Consider the following 18732-nt stretch of genomic DNA (forward strand, 5'->3'; position numbering starts at 1 on the left):
GGTAATTCTTAATAAAATGCTGATAAATGTGCCAGAGCATATGCTCCATGGAAATAATGAAGTCCTTACCGTGTGGGATGCTATTAAGTCTTTGCTTCATGGTTCGTGAGCCTGCTAAGCATTTGAAGCAGCAGTAACATTTTACCGAAGCCCCGTCCTGTTGGGGGAGATGGTCTCGTTTGTCCAGGTCAGCTCTAGAGGGGGCAGAATCTCTGTCATACGCCCGAGAGGCCTGCTTTGGGGATGTACAAGGCAAGGTGGGGCTACCTAGTGGTACCCTTCTGAGGCCTGGCTGCCTTATGTGTCCCCAAAGCTCACTAGTCGTCATCAGTACAGTGCAACAGAAAAAGTACAGGCAGACCTGCGTTCAGATCACAGTCCTGCCATTTCCTGGTAGTATTACCGTGGGAAAAATCACATAACCTTTCTGAATCTCTCTTCCTGTTCTAGTTATTATTACTAGTAACAAACCAGCACAGACTTGTAGGTGTAAATTGTTTTGTTATGCTCAGAGCACAGTGAGGATGGCTTGTCTCCACTCCATGATGTTTGAGGCCTCAGCTGAGAAGACTCAAAATATTGGGAGTCGGGCTTCCCTGGTGGCGCAGTGGTTGAGAGTCCGCCTGCCAATGCAGGGGATACGGGTTCGTGCCCTGGTCCGGGAAGATCCCACATGCCGCGGAGCGGCTGGGCCCGTGAGCCATGGCCGCTGAGCCTGAGCGTCCGGAGCCTGTGCTCCGCAACGGGAGAGGCCACAACAGTGAGAGGCCCACGTATTGCAAAAAAGAAAAGAAAAAGACTGGGAGTGAGTGGACAGCAGGGAACAGACGTCATCTGGAGACCTCTTCACTCACACGGCTGGCAGCTGCTGCTGCGTGCCGGCAGGGCGTCAGCTGGGACGTTAACGTTGACCCTAACCGTACTCCTGGCTGTGCTAGGGGGACTCTGCATAGGCTGGTTGGGGTTTTCACGGCCTGGTAGCTGGGTTCTAAGACCGAGCATCTGCAGATCACAAGGTGGAAGCACATGGCATTTTTATGACCCAGTCTCAGAAGTCACACAGTCTCACTTCTGCCCCAAACAAAGGCGCCCACCCAGGTCCAAGGGGACCTTTGGATGCAGGAATGGCCGGATCTAGAAGAGCACGCGGGCTGGGAGATCATGATGGGACCATCTGTGTAAAATACAGTCTGCCACAGTTCCCTCCTCTGCTGACCGGCCAGGCCAGGGCGTAGAGCGAGTCACAGTGGCTGAGCACCAGCCCCGCACCACAAACTGTTCATATGTTATCAGAGTCTTGCTAGTGTAAAGCATTTAAATAACCCTGGGGGCTAGAACACAAGGGGTCGCAGCTGCCTCGTGTGTTCTCTCACAGGGATGGCGCAAGCACAGGGTGGCCACCAAGCAAGCAAGTTGTAAGTTTCTGTTCATGTCGCATCTGCTAATATCCCATTAGCCGAAGCCCAAAATCAAGGGGCGGGGAAGTATGTTCTGCCTTAGTGAGGCAGTGGCAGAGGTGTGGGTGTGCGATATTATAATAGCAGAGTGAGCAATTAGGACCGATAATCCAATCTACCATCACCGTTCTCTAGAACAAAGAAAATTGGATAAGGATATTGTGGCATTATAGCTAGTGTTTGACAGTATAATCTTGGATGCAAAATACCCACATAAAGTAGTAGGTTATCAACTTACTACTAAAAGAATAATTCAACATGACCAGGTAGCACGCATCCCAGTATTCAAGGACAGTATAACATAAAGAAATCTATTAATATATTGCATTACTAAGGCAATATATTTTTATGAAACTTAAATCATCATCTCAGTACACACTTAAAAGCCATTCAATAAAAATCCAGCACTTACTCAGGGATTTTTTTTTAAAGCTCTTAGTAAAGTAGAACTAGTATACTTATCTAGCCTGATAGATTAATGGCATAACACTTCAGAAGCATTCACACAGAAGCAGGGAAATAGAAAAGAATGCTTACTCACCACTATTATTTTCTGATGGCATCAATCAAATATAGTTACAGAAAAGAGACTCAGTTTTCATTATTGCAGGCGGTGTTACTGTATCCCTAGAAAATCCAGGAGAGGCATTTGAAAAGCTGTTAGAACTAATAAGTTCAGTAACATAGCCCAGACTCAAAATAAACAAACCAAAGTACAGTTTTCTATATAACAGTTGTAATACAATGTAATGAAAAAAATACATATATATATTAAAATATGAGGGAAAAAAGATCTATTCACAAGAGAAACAGCTAAGGACATCTGCCCCCAAGGCTAACCTGAACCAGAAACGTGAAGGATACTGAGGGCAGTGGCTCTGTCCTCTGCTGAGAGACTTGACCAAATGAAATATGACCAGCTCCTCACTGGAATGGGCATTCACTGATTGGCTTTTCAGTGAGAAGGCCAATGGGTATTTTTCTTTATTTAACGTGAGAAAGGTATCCCAAGTTTCTCCTAGAAGACTGACCATGTGCTCAGACAGCTCTCTCAGACATTAAAATGTAATTTTTAAAAAATATCTTTTTAAATTTATTTATTTGGTTGCACTGGGTCTTAGTTGCAGCAGGCGGGCTCCTTAGTTGCGTCTTTCCAGCTCCTTAGTTGTGGCATGCGAACTCTTAGTTGTGGCATGCATGCGGGATCTAGTTCCCTGACCAGGGATCGAACCCGGGCCCCCTGCATTGGGAGCGTGGAGTCTTAACCACTGCACCACTAGGGAAGTCCCTAAAATGTAATTTTAAAAAGAGATTAAACGAGTGTGATAGGGACTCAAGACAGCACAATGGAACATAAAGTCTATGTGAAAGAAAATATACAGTAAGGGAAAAACAAAAAAAACAGTGATGGGGGGGTACAGATTATTTAATTAAAGGAAACAGGACAGTCACCTACATACTTGAAGAAAAAAATCAATATTTTCCTACCTTAGTTAGCTCAGTCAGTGAAATACTACAGATAAACCTTAGGAGTGAAGAATTCCCTTCAATTGCTGTTTCCTTTTACCTGCAGCTCCCTGCTTGAAATATTTCTAATATACAAAGAAACATTACAGTAAGCTTAAATGTTGCCTTTATCCTTTAGCTGTGAACAAAGTAATTAAGCAAGGACCTACACAGACTCTGACAGGGCCGCCCAGCCTTCCATACTGGACAGATAGACCTTTCTGGAGGCAGCTGACTGGTCAGAGAGAGGTCACGGTTCATATGAAAAAGGAACTACATTTCCAAAGAAGGCCCCATCCTCCAGGTTTAGGCCACGTGGCTCTCCACTTAACGAAGATAAAATTTTAAAACCTCTGGTTCTCATGAGATTCAAGAGGAGAATGTGATAAAGCGGAAGAGCAGCCCACCTGAGGACAGGGAAGGGCTTTTGGAATGAAAAACGTCATCGCCACATTAGTGCTCAGTGGAGACAGGCAGGAGGGAGGCTGTTTCTTGTAACTAAGTAGAGAATTAGGTCACCAGTGCAAGGAATTCTTCCAGAACACAAGAAAACAATAAGGATATGAAAACTGTGAGATGAGACAGATTATTTATGCAAGGCACTAGAGCAGAGGAGCAGCGACACACACGAAACGACAGATGAAAGTACAGACGGACCCCGACTTACAATGGTTTGACTTACAGTTTTTCCACTTTATGATAGTGCAAAAGAGATGCGTATATAGTAGAAACTGTACTTCGAATTTTGAACTTGGATGTTTTCCTGGGCTAGTGATGTGTGGTACGCTCCTCTCGTGATGCTGGGGCAGCGGCAGTAGCCGCAGCTCCCATCAGCCATGCAATCATGAGGGTAAACGATTGATACACTTACAGCCATTCTGTACCCATCCAACCATTCTGCAGTACAGTATCCAAGAAATTCCAGGAGCTATCCAGCCCTTTATTATAAACTTGGCTTTCTGTTAGAGGATCTTGCCCAACTGTAGGCTAATGTAAGTGTTCCGAGCGTGCTTAAGGTAGGCAAGGCTAAGCTAGGATGTTCGGTAGGTTAGGCGTATTAAGTGCATTTTTGACTAAATGATATTTTCAATTTATGAGGGTTTATTTTCCACTTATGATGGGACTAATCCTGTCGTAAATCAAGGAAGAGCTGTAACCCTGAGATGAAAACTGGCTTTGTTGCACATGGACGTGGGGAGTTTTAGTTGGATGAACACCTGGGCCTAATTCCTAGCAGCCAGACAGGAGCTGGGGAAGGTCCATGATTTGGAGGAGAATCCTCTCTATATGTTTGCCAACAGATCCAACAGGCAAACACTTCACATACTTGTTTAAAAGTATTCATACACATCAATAGACAAATGAGTAACAAGTAAGAGCAGAAGGTTCACAAAAGGAGATATAGAAATATCTAATAAATAATACAAATCACACAAGTCATTTTAAAAGCAAAATTTAAGCCACAAGCAATTCCTACAAACTGGCAGGTGTTTTTAAATTGAGTAGTCCCAGTACTGACCAGTGTGGGGAGAGATGAACTCTCTCATACTGTGCTGTAGTCTCTCTCCCTTTGCTCAAAATTTCTGAAAAGAAGTTTAGCAAGATATGGCAAAATCACCCAAAACGTTGAAGCCAGTAGTTTTCCTTTCTAATAATTTATCTTAAAAATGTATCCAAAACTTGAAACCAAGATCTACAAAGATGGTCACAATATATTGATTCCAGCATAAATTTTTTTAAACCTCTATTACTATAGAGCCATTACAAATGGTGTTTTCAGAGTCCTAATGGCCAAGAAAAATGCTTATGATATAATCTAAATAAAGAAGATACAAAATTGAATTTACACCATATGAAGAAATAGAAGAAAAAGACGAAGAAAGCTAACCAAAATATAAACAGTATTAACCTCTTTGTTAATTTTTCATTCTTTACACTTTCAGTATACTGAAGTATTTCTACAAAATACATTAATTTTTCAATTTATTTTATAAATATATAAACATATTTATAATAAAAGTTATTATAAGGCGTATAGTAGTGTTTGTTCCACTCTTTCCCACCACTGATTCCTGGTTCCCAGGGCAATCACTTTTGACTTCTTTAGCTGTTGTCTCTGGTATTTGACTCCCTGTTTCTAAATAATAAGCTTATACTGCTGTTTCTTGAATTTTCAGATTCAGACATTATCTGTTGGCTTCCAATTATGTAAAAGGAGAATTTAGCATTCACAACTCCACCCTCACACTTATACTTCATCTCCACCATATGCTCCCAAATTGATTAGCTCACAGCTTTGGGTTAAATTAATATTTATTGTTTACATTTATGTCTGCTAAATCATTTTAACTAAACTGTGTATTACACTAAGATTTTATTGCCTCTCATATAAACTTTGGTTTTTCCTAGAGTTAATAATTGCTGCATTTATCTGTTTCCTTGGGTTCCTTATACCTATCACTAATTTAGTTCCAAATTTTCCCCCCAAAAAATTCTCTCAAACTCTTCTTAGTACAAACAAACTCATGGTAATGTGTCTATTCCATTTTGTTTCTGCTCATATCCTTCCTGGAGCCCTCAAAGTCCTATCTGGACAGCTAGCTCTCTATGCCTGCTACACCAGTGTCAACTGGGATTTCCCAACGCTGTTTTCCTGGGGATTCCCTTTGCTTGTCTCCCGATTTGGAACCCTAGTTTCTTAGATCCGATGCCTTCTGCTATTTTTGGTTTACTCTCTTGTCTTGGTTGAGTGCATCCTCTAGCATATTTCTGAGAAAGAATCTATGGGAGATCAACTTCCTGAGACCTTACATATATGAACACAAGTTTATGCCTCACTCCAATGCACAGATCAGTAAACTACAGCCCATGGGCCAAATCTGGCCTATAGCTTGTTTTCATGCTTTCTGTGAGCTAAGAATGATATTTTTACATTATAAAAGGTTGTTTAAAAAGAGGAATATGCCAGGACTTCCCTGGTGGTCCAGTGGTTAAGACTCTGCGCTTCCAATGCAAGGAGCACGGGTTCGATCCCTGGTCACGGAACTAAGATCCCACATGCCCTGTGGTGCAGCCAAAAAAAAAAAAAAAAAGAGGAATATGCCACCAAGAGTACACGCAGCCCACAAAGCCTACACTGTTTAATATCTGTTCCTTAATAGAAAAAGTTTGCCAACGCCATCCTAATTAATTGGTTGTTTGGCCAAATATAGTATTCCAGGCTGGAAATAATTTTCCTCTAATGTTTGAAGACTTGCTTCACTGTCTCCTGGATCCCAGAATTGCTGTTGAGAAGTCCAACGCTGTCCCAGTCCCGTGTATACAATCTCTTATTTTCTCTCTGGGAACTTTTAGAATCTTCTCTTTAAAACTGGTGGTCTGAAATTTTACAGTGGTTTGCCAGTGTGTTATTTTATTCAGGGTGCTGGGCACACAGAGGGTCTTTGACTGTGAAAACTTAGGTCCTTCTAGTCTGGGAAGATATTTGTGTTACTTCTTTGATGTTTTCCTCCCTCTGTTCTCTCTTTCAGGGATGTCTATTAGTCAGATGCTTCACCTCCCAGATCAGTCTTCTAAGTTTATCTCCTTTTTAGCATATGATTTCCTCAAATGTATCTTCCAGTTCTTCTCCTAACTTATTTTGTTGCTGCTGTCATCCACCAGAGTATAAGCTCCTTGAGGAAAATAATTGGTCTGCCTCATCCCCACTGTATTTCGCCAGCACCCAGCACAGCACCTGGCATGTGAGAGTCAGTTGGTGAATATTGTCAACTGAGCGAATATTCTTCTAATTTCTAAGAGCTTTGTCCTGTTTTCTGATTTTTTTTTAATAAAAAAAAAGCCATTCATGGGGCTTCCCTGGTGGCGCGGTGGTTGAGAGTCTGCCTGCCGATGCAGGAGACGCAGGTTTGTGCCCTGTCCAGGAAGATCCCACATGCCGTGGAGCGGCTGGGCCCGTGAGCCATGGCCGCTGAGCCTGCGCGTCCGGAGCCTGTGCTCTGCAACAGGGGAGGCCACAACAGTGAGAGGCCCGCATACCGCAAAAAAAAAAAAAAAAAGCCATTCTTGGATGGGATATCCAAGAATGGATATCGATGGGATATCGATACCCCATCGATGGATGGGATATCGTCTCTTGTCTTCTGAAAATATTATTTGGAGATTTTTGAAGCTTCCTTTTGCTTTCTGCCTTACCTTTGTGTCCCCCTAGTTCCTTTTCTCTGGATGGCTGTTTTGGTCTCTGTCTTTCATGGTCAGCACCTTTCTAAAACTGGTGTGTTCCTGAGCTGTCCACTCCCATCTGCAGATCAGGCCGTAAGTGTCATCCAGAAACTCTGGGTGTGTGGGTGAAGTTGGTGGGCCTGATGGCATATGTCCAGCTCCTAGGTCCAAGACCCCTGACTGTGTCTGTACGTGTCCAGAGAGATGGCTCCAATCTGGTATTCTGGAAGCCAGACTTGACCCTCCTGTCTTAGGGATAGTAATCCCACATCCCCTCAGCTATGCCTGGGAGTCAAGGGTCTCTGGTCCAACCTCGGCAGAAAGCAGAAATCTGGCCTTCTGCCAGGATGGGAGAACAAGGGCTCCTTAGACAAACCCTCAACGAGTCCTCCTGTGTTCGGGCCCTCTGGCACCCACCCCCACTGGGAGGCTGTTGGCTCCTCTGGGCTTCTGCCCTGCATGGCAGCTTGACCCTTACTGCCTTCCCTGCCTGCACCTCTGCTGGCTCTGGTACCGTTGTTCGTCAGCTCTCCAGCTTCCAAAATTGTGTTGACCTTTCCCACCTACTGTTGTCTCCTTTCCCACTCTCTTTGCCCTTGTGATTTCATACTTCTTTTATTCCTTTACTGCCATTTTGTTAGAATTTCCAGAGGGGTAGAGATAAACGAAAAAGGAATTCTATCAGCCATGTTAAACACATAGCCACGTATTACTATGATAACTCCAAGGGAAGGGTGGGATAGCTTCATGTGAAGTGAAGTGCTGGCCATGTTATCCAGAATGAAAAGACAGGTTTGCATCCTTAAGGAGCTCTCAGCCTCACGAGAACGACAAAGGCAAACAGATCATTACCATACAAGTGCTGTAATGGAGGCGTGTGGGGGCTGCATTGGGTCACCGGAGAAGTACCTCCATGTGGCAAGAGGGAGAGGGGGTCGCATGAGGCAACACTGGGATTGCAGCATTGTGGAGAACAAAAGAGGCTTAAACACATGACCATTTAGAGGGCAAGAAGGAGTTTTAGCTCAAACTGTTATTTTTATTGACTCTCCTCTCCTGGGAGCTATAACAAAGCATTGATTTCTCAGTGTACAACCTGCCCTGTCAAAATGAGCTAAACCATCCCAGGTGACACCTGAGTATCCAAGATGCTCAGCAGAGCCGCCTGGAGGAGCCCCTGGCCCCCCACCCCTGTAAAACAGAGATTAAGGTGAAGGTTAAATGTAGGTAAATGACCCAAGAGGGTCAGCACCCAACAGAAGTTAGTTCTCCTGACCCCCATTTCTTTTAAAGAGGAAAAGAGAAAGAACTAACGTCTTCCCTGTCTAACATGAGACTCAGATGTGCAGAAGAATAGCTTCCTTTGCTTTCTACAACACTTGACTTGCTCTTAAGCCACCATTTCCATGAACGGTGAAAAGAAAATTGCTACTTTAAGGTAACTACCTTCTGATTTTAAGCTTATTCTCTTATAGGTCACTTTGCGATCAAGTTTCTCTTTTCCGCCTGTTTTCCCAAGAGTAAGTTAAGCATCCGAGGTGGCTTATCATCCTGGCCTCTGAAAAGGGGCCTCTGGCCCTCAGTGTCCTTCAGCCTTGGGGTCTGCCCTTGACCTTGGGCATTGGCCTCTATTCTCTCTGCCTCCACTATTGAGACCTCCTCAGCTTCTCTTGGCTCAGGCACAACTGCTGCTATCTGGGCCCATGCTGGACTCTCCCTGGCACTGCCAACACCATGGCCTCTGGCTTTGGGCTGCACACCCTGTACCCTGTACCCCCGCCCAGTAGCCCTACTGACCGTTAATTCTCAGCCTCCCTCACTACTCCTCTCGAGGAACCTTGAGAAGTTTTACTGGTTTCTACCATGCCCTGCTGGAGCTGAGGGGGACTTGGAAGGCACGGGAGGGGGTGTTTTCTGAAGCTCTCTCTGCCTGTACTTGACACACTGCCATTTCCACTGTGTGGATGCTGTTCTGTGTTGGCACAGGGCAATGGAGATGGTCTCCTCCTAGAATTCCAGGTGGGAATCAAAATACAAGTCCGTCTGCTCTGCAGTTTCCAAACCCAACTGGACCTCTTCACTATGGCCTCTTGCACCCAACATACACCAGGTTTTGTCTCTGAAGGGTAGGAGGGTGAAGGGAGCAGGCCTCAACTCAGGTCTAAATGCTCCATCACACAAACCTTTCCTACCAAGCTCTTCCCTGCTCTGCTGCTCATTTCTCCACCCACCCCACCCTCAGCCCAGAAAGGGCCTTCCATTTCCATCTTCATATTCTCTCCTTCTTACCGCTCTGTGGATTTTAGTAAAACTGTGTCCTCTGACTCCCTGGGCTCTGGTTCTTGACTTTTTTAAGGGTAACTTTTGCAACTTAAATCAATCTTTCTCTCTCAACGCCTGGATCTTCCAAAGGAAAGCTTTGACCTTCACAAGCACTCCTCTGAAATGAGTTTCAGGAGCCAGTTCTGGAAGTCAAAAGCTGAATGTCCTCTCCTTAGTCTCAGCTGGTTCTGCCACCCCCCTGAGCAGTGGGAGCCTCAGCCTCCATGATGGAGGACCCTAGGGCAGCCAGGTTTCCCAGAGATGGAAAAGTGCATCAGAGAACTTCCACCTTCCACTAAAGCAACAAGAAATGGTGGATAGAACATTTTTCAGACTTCACTTTTAAAATGGAAAAGACAGAGGGGATGTCTCAGACCACCTAAGAGATAAACACCTGTAACCAGGGAGGTAAGTATGCCACCGGGACCCCTGGTGGGCACTTGACAGTACTGCTCACAAAGGTTTGACTCAGTGGCCATACAAGGCAAGAGGGAAAGAATACAAAGTTGGAGCCCTCCCAAGCTGGGAGCCTTATGGGTGACTTCTCCCACATGAAGCTAGATTCCCAGGAGCTGCACCCTCAGGACCAGGATGAACTAGATCTTAACCCACTTTCCTCCCGCAATCCTAGAGGACTTCAGAAAAGCCTTGGTGCCTTGACACTAAGGCAAGCGGAAGCAAAAGGAAAGCATAAAATATTGCTAGGAAGAAATGGCCACACGTCAGCCCTCTGCCTGGATTAGTCAAAGAAGCTCAAGTTGAGAACTTGACTTAAGGTCATCCATGACTTTTAATAACTCCAGCCAGGTACCTGGTGAAAGCAAACATGAAGGCTCTCTGGAGGAAGGCATATCTGTCTTAGGCCTTGGGGAGCCCCCCAGATAACTAGTTAGTGGCATTGACCAGCACACAGTCAAAATCAGCTAAGCGCAAAAGAAACAGAACAATATGAATAGAAGTAGCAGAATCAACAGCAAAAATAACCTGTAGAGACTTTGAAATTGGCATTGTCAGATACAGATTATTTATTTATTTATTTTTCTGCTTTTTGAAGTATTGTTGGTTTACAATATTGTGTTAGTTACAGGTGTATAGCAAAGTGATTCAGCAGTATATATATTCTTTTTTCAATACTTTTCCATTATAGTTTATTACAAGATATTGAATATAGTTCCCTGTGCTATACAGTAAATCCTAGTTGTTTATCTATTTTATATACAGTAGTGTGTATCTGTTAATCCCATACTCCCACTTTATCCCTCCCCCCTTCCCCTTTGGTAACCATAAGTTTGTTTTCTATGTCTGTGAGTCTGTTTCTGTTTTATAAATTAATTTGTACTATTTTTTAGATTCCATATATAAGTGATATCATATAATATTTGTCTTTCTCTGTCTGACTTACTTCACTAAGTGTAATAATCTCTAGGCCCATCCATGTTGCTGCAAATGGCATTAGTTCATGCTTTTTTATGGCTGAGTAATATTCCATTGTATATATGTACCACATCTTCTTTATCCATTCATCTGTCGATGGATACTTAGGTTGCTTTCATGTCTTACCTATTGTAAATAGTACCACTATGAACATTGTTGTGCACAGGTACAGATTTTTCAAGTTACACTTATGTTTTTTATAAAAAGGACTTATCAGATTTGATGAAGAATAAATCAGCACTTCTAGAAATGACATCTAAAATAAATGAAATTAAAAGTTCAATAAAGGTCAGCTAAGAACACATAATAATCCTAAATGTGTGCACACCAAAAACCAGAGTCTCAAAATACATGAAGCAAAAACTGGTAAGAGCTGAAAAGCAAAATAGGCAGGTTCACAGTCACAGGTGGGACTTCAACACTCCACTTGCAGCAATTGACAGAACTGCTAGACAGAAAATCAGCAAGGATATAGAAGAACTGAACAACACCATCAACCAACAGGATCTAATTCATGTGTGTATAACTCTCCACCAACAGCAGCAGAATACACATTTTTTTCAAACACCCATGGAACATTCACTAAAATGGGCCATATTCTGAGCCATAAAACAAACTTCAACAAGTTTTAAAGAACTGAAGTCATACAGATTATGGTCTCTGACCATAATGGAATCAAACTGAAATCAATAAAAGGAAAACAACAGGAAAATACTAAAACACTTGGAAATTAAACAACATACTGCTAAATAATACATGGGTCAAAGAGAAAGTCTCAAAATAAAATTTTTTAAATACATGGAACTGAATGAAAGTAAAAATAGACATATTAAAATGTAGCAAATAATGTGGCAGCTAAAGCAGAACAGAGAAGGAAGTTTCTAACACTAAATGCTTCCTTTAGGGAAAAAAAGGAAAGGTCTCAAATCAAGAAATAAAAGGCGAGAGATTGGTTCAAGATGTTGGAGTAGAAGAACAAGCTCTCACTCCCTATTTCAAAAACACCAGAATCACAAGTAACTGCTGAACGATCATTGACAGGAACACACTGGAACTCACCAAAAAAGATACCCCGCGTGCAAAGACAAAGGAGAAGCCACAATGAGATGGTAGGAGGGGCGTAATCACAATAAAATCAAATCCCATTACTGCTGGGTGCGTGACTCACAAACTGGAGGACACTTATACCACAGAAGTCCACCCACTGGAGTGAAGGTTCTGAGCCCCACGTCAGGCTTCCAAACCTGGGGGCCCGGCAATGGGAGGAGGAATTCCTAGAGAATCAGACTTTGAAGGCTAGCAGGATTTGATTGCAGAACTTCAACAGGACTGGGGGAAACAGAGAATCCACTCTTGGAGGGCACACACAAAGTAGTGTGTGCACTGGGACCCAGGGGAAGGAGCAGTGACCCCATAGGAGACTGAACCAGACCTACCTGCTAGTTTTGGAGGGTCTCCTGCAGAGGTTGGGGGTGGCCGTGCCTCACCATGAGGACAAGGACACTGGCAGCAGAAGTTCTAGGAAGTACTCCTTGGCATGAGCCCTCCCAGAGTCCGCCATTAGCCCCACCAACGAGCCCAGCTAGGCTCCAGTGTTGGGTTGCCTCAGGCCAAACAATCAACAGGGAGGGAACCCAGTCCCACCCATCAGCAGACAAGCGGATTAAAGTTTTACTGAGCTCTGCCCACCAGAGCAACAGCCAGCTCTACCCACCACCAGTCCCTCCCATCAGGAAACTTCCACAAGCCTCATAGATAGCTTCATCCACCAGAGGGCAGATAGCAGAAGCAAGAAGAACTACAATCCTGCAGCCTGTAGAAGAAAAACCACATTCACAGAAAGACAGACAAAATGAAAAGGCAGAGGGCTATGTACCAGATGAAGGAACAAGATAAAACCCCAGAAAAACAACTAAATGAAATGGAGATAAGCAATCTTCCAGAAAAAGAATTCAGAATAATGATAGTGAAGAATGACCTCATAAAAAGAATGGAGGCAAAGATTGAGAAGATGCAAGAAATATTTAACAAAGGTCCAGAAGAATTAAAGAACAAACAGATGACAATATAATAACTGAAATGAAAACTACACTAGAAGGAATCAATAGCAGAGTAACTGAGGCAGAAGAACGGATAAGTGACCTGGAAGACAGAATGGTGGAAATCACTGCCACAGAACAGAATAAAGAAAAAAGAATGAAAAGAAATGAAGACAGCCTTAGAGACCTCTGGGACAACATTAAACACAACAACATTCACATTATAGGGGTCGCAGAAGGAGAAGAGAGAGAGAAAGGACCCAAGAAACTATTTGAAGAGATTATAGTTGAAAATTTCCCTAACATGGGAAAGGAAATAGCCACCCAAGTCCAGGAAGCGCAGAGAGTCCCATACAGGATAACCCAAGGAGAAACACACCTAGACACATAGTAAGCAAATTGGCAAAAATTAAAAACAAAGAAAAATTATTGAAAGCAGCAAGGGAAAAATGACAAATAACATACAAGGGAACTCCCATAAGGTTAACAGCTGATTTCTCACCAGAAACTCTACAAGCCAGAAGGGAGTGGCATGATATACTTAAAGTGATGAAAGGGAAGAGCTTACAACCAAGATTACTCTACCCAGCAAGGATCTCATTCAGATTCGATAGAGAAATCAAAAGCTTTACAGGCAAGCAAAAGCTAAGAGAATTCAGCACCTCCAAACCAGCTCTACAACAAATGCTAAAGGAACTTCTCTAAGTGGGAAACACAAGAGAAGAAAAAGACCTACAAAACCAAACCCAAAGCAATTAAGAAAATGGTGATAGGAACATACATATCGATAATTACCTTAAACATGAATGGATTAAATGCTCCTACCAAAAGACACAGGCTTGCTGAAAGGATACAAAAACAGGAACCATATATATGCAGTCTACAAGAGACCCACTTCAGACCTAGGACACATACAGACTGAAAGTGAGGGGATGGAAAAAGCTATTCCATGCAAATGGAAATCAAAAGGAAGCTGGAGTAGCAATACTCATATCAGATAAAATAGACTTTAAAATAAAGAAGGTTACAAGAGACAAGGAAGGACACTACATAATGATCAAGGGATAAATCCAAGAAGATATAACAATTATAAATATATATGCACTCAACATAGGAGCACCTCAATACATAAGGCAACTGCTAACAGTTATAAAAGAGGAAATCGACAGTAACACTATACTAGTGGGGGACTTTAACACCTCACTTACACCAATGGACAGATCATCCAAACAGAAAATTAATAAGGAAACACAAGCTTTAAATGACACAATAGACCAGATAGATTAAATTGATCTTTATAGGACATTCCATCCAAAAACAGCAGATTATACTTTCTTCTCAAACACGCATGGAACATTCTCCAGGATAGATCATATCTTGGGCCTCAAATCAAGCCTCAGTAAATTTAAGAAAATTAAAATCATATCAAGCATTTTTCTGACCACAACGCTATGAGATTAGAAATGAACTACAAGGAAAAAAACGTAAAAAACACAAACACATGGAGGCTAAACAATATGTTACTAAATAACCAAGATATCACTGAAGAAATCAAAGAGGAGATCAAAAAATACCTAGAGACAAATGACAATGAAAACACGACGATCCAAAACCCATGGGATGCAGCAAAAGCAGTTCTAAGAGGGGAGTTTATAGCTATACAACCCTACCTAAAGAAATAAGAAAATTCTCAAATAAACAATCTAACCTTACACCTAAAGGAACTAGAGAAGGAAGAACAAACAAAACCCAAAGTTAGCAGAAGAAAAGAAATCATCAATATCAGAGCAGAAATAAATAAAATAGAAACAGAGAAAACAATAGCAAAGATCAATAAAACTAAAAGCTGGTTCTTTGAGAAGATAAACAAAATTGATAAACCATTAGCCAGACTCATCAAGAAAAAGAGAGTGAGGACTCAAATCAATAAAATTAGAAATGAAACAGGAGAAGTTACAACAGACACCACAGAAATACAAAGTATCCTAAGTGACTACTACAAGTAACTCTGTGCCAATAAAATGGACAACCTGGAAGAAATGGACAAATTCTTAGAAAGGTATAACCGTCCAAGACTGAACCAGGAAGAAATAGAAGATAAGAACAGACGAATCAAAAGTAATGAAATTGAAACTGTGTTTAAAAATCTTCCAACAAACAAAATTCCAGGACCAGATGGCTTCACAGGTGAATTCTATCCAACATTTAGAGAAAAGCTAACACCCATCCTTCTCAAACTCTTCCAAAAAATTACAGAGGAAGGAACACTCACAAACTCATTCTGTGAGGCCACCATCACCCTGATACCAAAACCAGACAAAGATTCCACAAAAAAAGAAAATTACAGACCAATATCACTGATGAATATAGATGCAAAAATCCTAACAAAATGCTAGCAAACTGAATCCAACAACACATTAAAAGGATCATATACCATGATCAAGTGGGATTTATCCCAGAGATGCAAGGATTCTTCAATGTACACAAATCAATCAATGTGATACACCATATTAACAAATTGAAGAATAAAAACCATATGATCGTCTCAATAGATTCAGAAAAAGCTTTTGACAAAATTCAACACCCATTTATGATTAAAAAAAAAAAGTCTCCAGAAAGTGGGCATAGAGGGAAACTACTTCAACATAAAAAAGGCCATATACTGGGCTTCATTGGTGGCACAGTGCTTGAGAGTCCGCCTGCTGATGCAGGGGACGTGGGTTCGTGCCCCGGTCCAGGAGGATCCCACATGCTGCAGAGCAGCTGGGCCCGTGAGCCATGGCCGCTGAGCCTGCACATCCGGATCCTGTACTCCACAATGGGAGAGGCCACAGAAGTGAGAGGCCCACGTACAGCAAGAAAAATTTTTTTTAAAAAAAGGCCATATAAGACAAACCCACAGCAAACATCATTCTCAATGGTGAAAAACTTAAAGCGTTTCCTCTAAGATCAGGAAAAAGACAAGGATGTCCACTCTCACCACTATTATTCAACATAGATTTGGAAGTCCTAGCAATGGCAATCAGAGAAGAAAAAGAAATAAAAAGAATCCAAATTGGAAAAGAAGTAAAACTGTCACTGTTTGCAGATGACATGATACTATACATAGAGAATACTAAAGATGCCACCAGAAAACTACTAGAACTAATCAATGAATCTGGTAAAGTTGCATGATACAAAATTAATGCACAGAAGTCTCTTGCATTCCTATACACTAGTGATGAAAAATCTGAAAGAGAAATTAAAGAAACACTCCCATTTACCATTGCAACAAAAAGAATAAAATACCTAGGAATAAACCTACCTAGGGAGACAAAAGACCTGTATGCCAAAAACTATAAGACACTGATGAAAGAAATGAAAGATGACACCAACAGATGGAGAGATATACCATTGTCTTGGATTGGAAGAATCAATATTGTGAAAATGACTATACTACCCAAAGCAATCTACAGATTCAGTGCAATCCCTATCAAATTACCAATGGCATTTTTTACAGAACTAGAACAAAAAATCTTAAAATTTGCATGGAGACACAAAAGACCCTGAATAGCCAAAGCAGTCTTGAGGAAAAAAAAAAACAGAGCTGGAGGAATCAGACTCCCTGACTTCAGACTATACTACAAAGCTACAGTAATCAAGACAATATGGTACTGACACAAAAGCAGAGATATAGATCAATGGAACAGGATCGAAAGCCCAGAGGTAAACCCACACACCTATGGTCAACTAATCTATGAGAAAGAAGGCAAGGATATACAATGGAGAAAAGACAGTCTCTTCAATAAGTGGTGCTGGGAAAACTGGACAGCTACATGTAAAAGAATGAAATTAGAACACTCCCTAACACCATACACAAAAATAAACTCAAAGTAGATTAAAGACCTAAATGTAAGACCAGACACTATAAAACTCTTAGAGGAAAACATAGGAAGAACACTCTTTCACATAAATCACAGCAAGATCTTCTTTGATCCACCTCCTAGAGAAATGGAAATAAAAACAAAAATAAACAAATGGGACCTAATGAAACTTAAAAGCTTTTGCACAGCAAAGGAAACCATAAACAAGATGAAAAGGCAAGCCTCAGAATGGATGAAAATATTTGCAAACAAATCATCAAAGGATTAATCTCCAAAATATATAAACAGCTCGTGCGGCTCAATATTAAAAAAAACAAACAACCCAATCCAAAAATGGGCAGAAGACCTAAATAGACATTTCTCCAAAGACATACAGATGGCCAAGAAAGACATGAATGCTGCTCAACATCACTAATTATTAGAGAAATGCAAATCAAACCTACAATGAGGTATCACCTCACACCAGTTAAAATAGGCATCATCAGAAAATCTACAAAAAACAAATACTGGAGAGGGTGTGGAGAAAAGGGAACCCTCTTGCACTGTTGGTGGGAATGTAAATGGATACAGCCACTATGGAGAACAGTATGGAGGTTCCTTAAAAAACGAAAAATGGAATTACCATATGACCCAGCAATCCCACTACTGGGCATATACCCAGAGAAAACCATAATTGAAAAAGACACATGCACCCCGATGTTCATTGCAGCAGTATTTAAAATAGCCAGGTCATGGAAGCAACCTAAATGCCCATCGACAGATGAATGGTTAAAGAAGATGTGGTACATATATACAATGGAATATTACTCAACCATAAAAAGGAACGAAATTGGGTCATTTGTAGAGACGTGGATGCATCTAGAGACTGTCGTACAGAGTGAAGTCAGAAAGAGAAAAACAAATATCATATATTAACGCATATATGTGGAACCTAGAAAATGGTACAGATGAACTGGTTTGCAGAGCAGAAATTGAGACAGAGAAGTAGAGAAAAAACCTATGGACACCAAGGTGGGGAAAGCAGCGGGAGGTTGGGGGTGGTGGTGTGATGAATTGGGAGGTTGGGATTGACCTGTATACACTGATGTGTATAAAATGGATGACTAATAAGAACCTGCTGTATAAAAAAATAAATTAAATTAAAAAAAGAAATAAAAGCCATACATGTAGGAAAAGAAGAAATAAAACTTTCTCTATTTGCATGTGATATGGTTGTCTATGTACACAATGCCAAGGAATTTGTTTTTTTTAGATCTCAGAATAAGTGAGATAAAAATCAACAAACAAAAATCAATCTTGTTTATGTATATTAATAACAAACATGTGAACCAGAATTACAGACAATACCATTTACAATTGATCTAAATAAAATGAAATACTTAGGTACAAATCAACAAAATATTTATATAATTTTCAAAAATACTGAGAAAGAAATCAAAGAAGACCTAGACAAATGGAGATATTTACATGTTTTTAGATTAAAAGACTTTAAAAAAAATTTTAGTGAATAATTTGGAATCAGACTATAGATAGAAAAATACAAACTTAGTGAACTGGAATATAGATCAAATGAAATTATGAAGAGTGAAGGAGAGAGAGAAAAAGATTTGTTTTTAATTTCAGAAGAGAAGGTAGGCGACATGGTGGCTACGTATACACAATCAGAGAGCTAGAAGAAGAGGGCAGAGTACAGGGGCAGAGGCATTTTCTGAGGAGATAATAACTAAGAATGTTCCATGTCTAATAAAAGCGTGAGGGTAATATCTTGAAAATGTCTTTCAAGCATGAAGTCACTAACTTAAGGAAATTCTATGGGATATATTCTGTCAGAAGGAGAGTGATTCCCGGAAAGCATGTCTGATGTGCAAAGAGAAATGGAGTGCAAAGAAA

At 41.3% G+C, this 18732-nt stretch overlaps 1 protein-coding gene across 1 annotated transcript in view; it reads left to right on the forward strand.

Annotated features, from left to right (window-relative positions):
• NMNAT3 (nicotinamide nucleotide adenylyltransferase 3) overlaps nt 1-18732 on the forward strand; it is a gene marked incomplete at its 3' end in the record, with an annotated part of 62845 nt that overhangs the window by 27869 nt on the left and 16244 nt on the right. The window lies entirely within an intron of this gene.

Source organism: Leucopleurus acutus (assembly GCF_964270905.1).
Source record: "Leucopleurus acutus genome assembly, chromosome: 5".
NCBI lineage: Eukaryota > Metazoa > Chordata > Mammalia > Artiodactyla > Delphinidae > Leucopleurus > Leucopleurus acutus.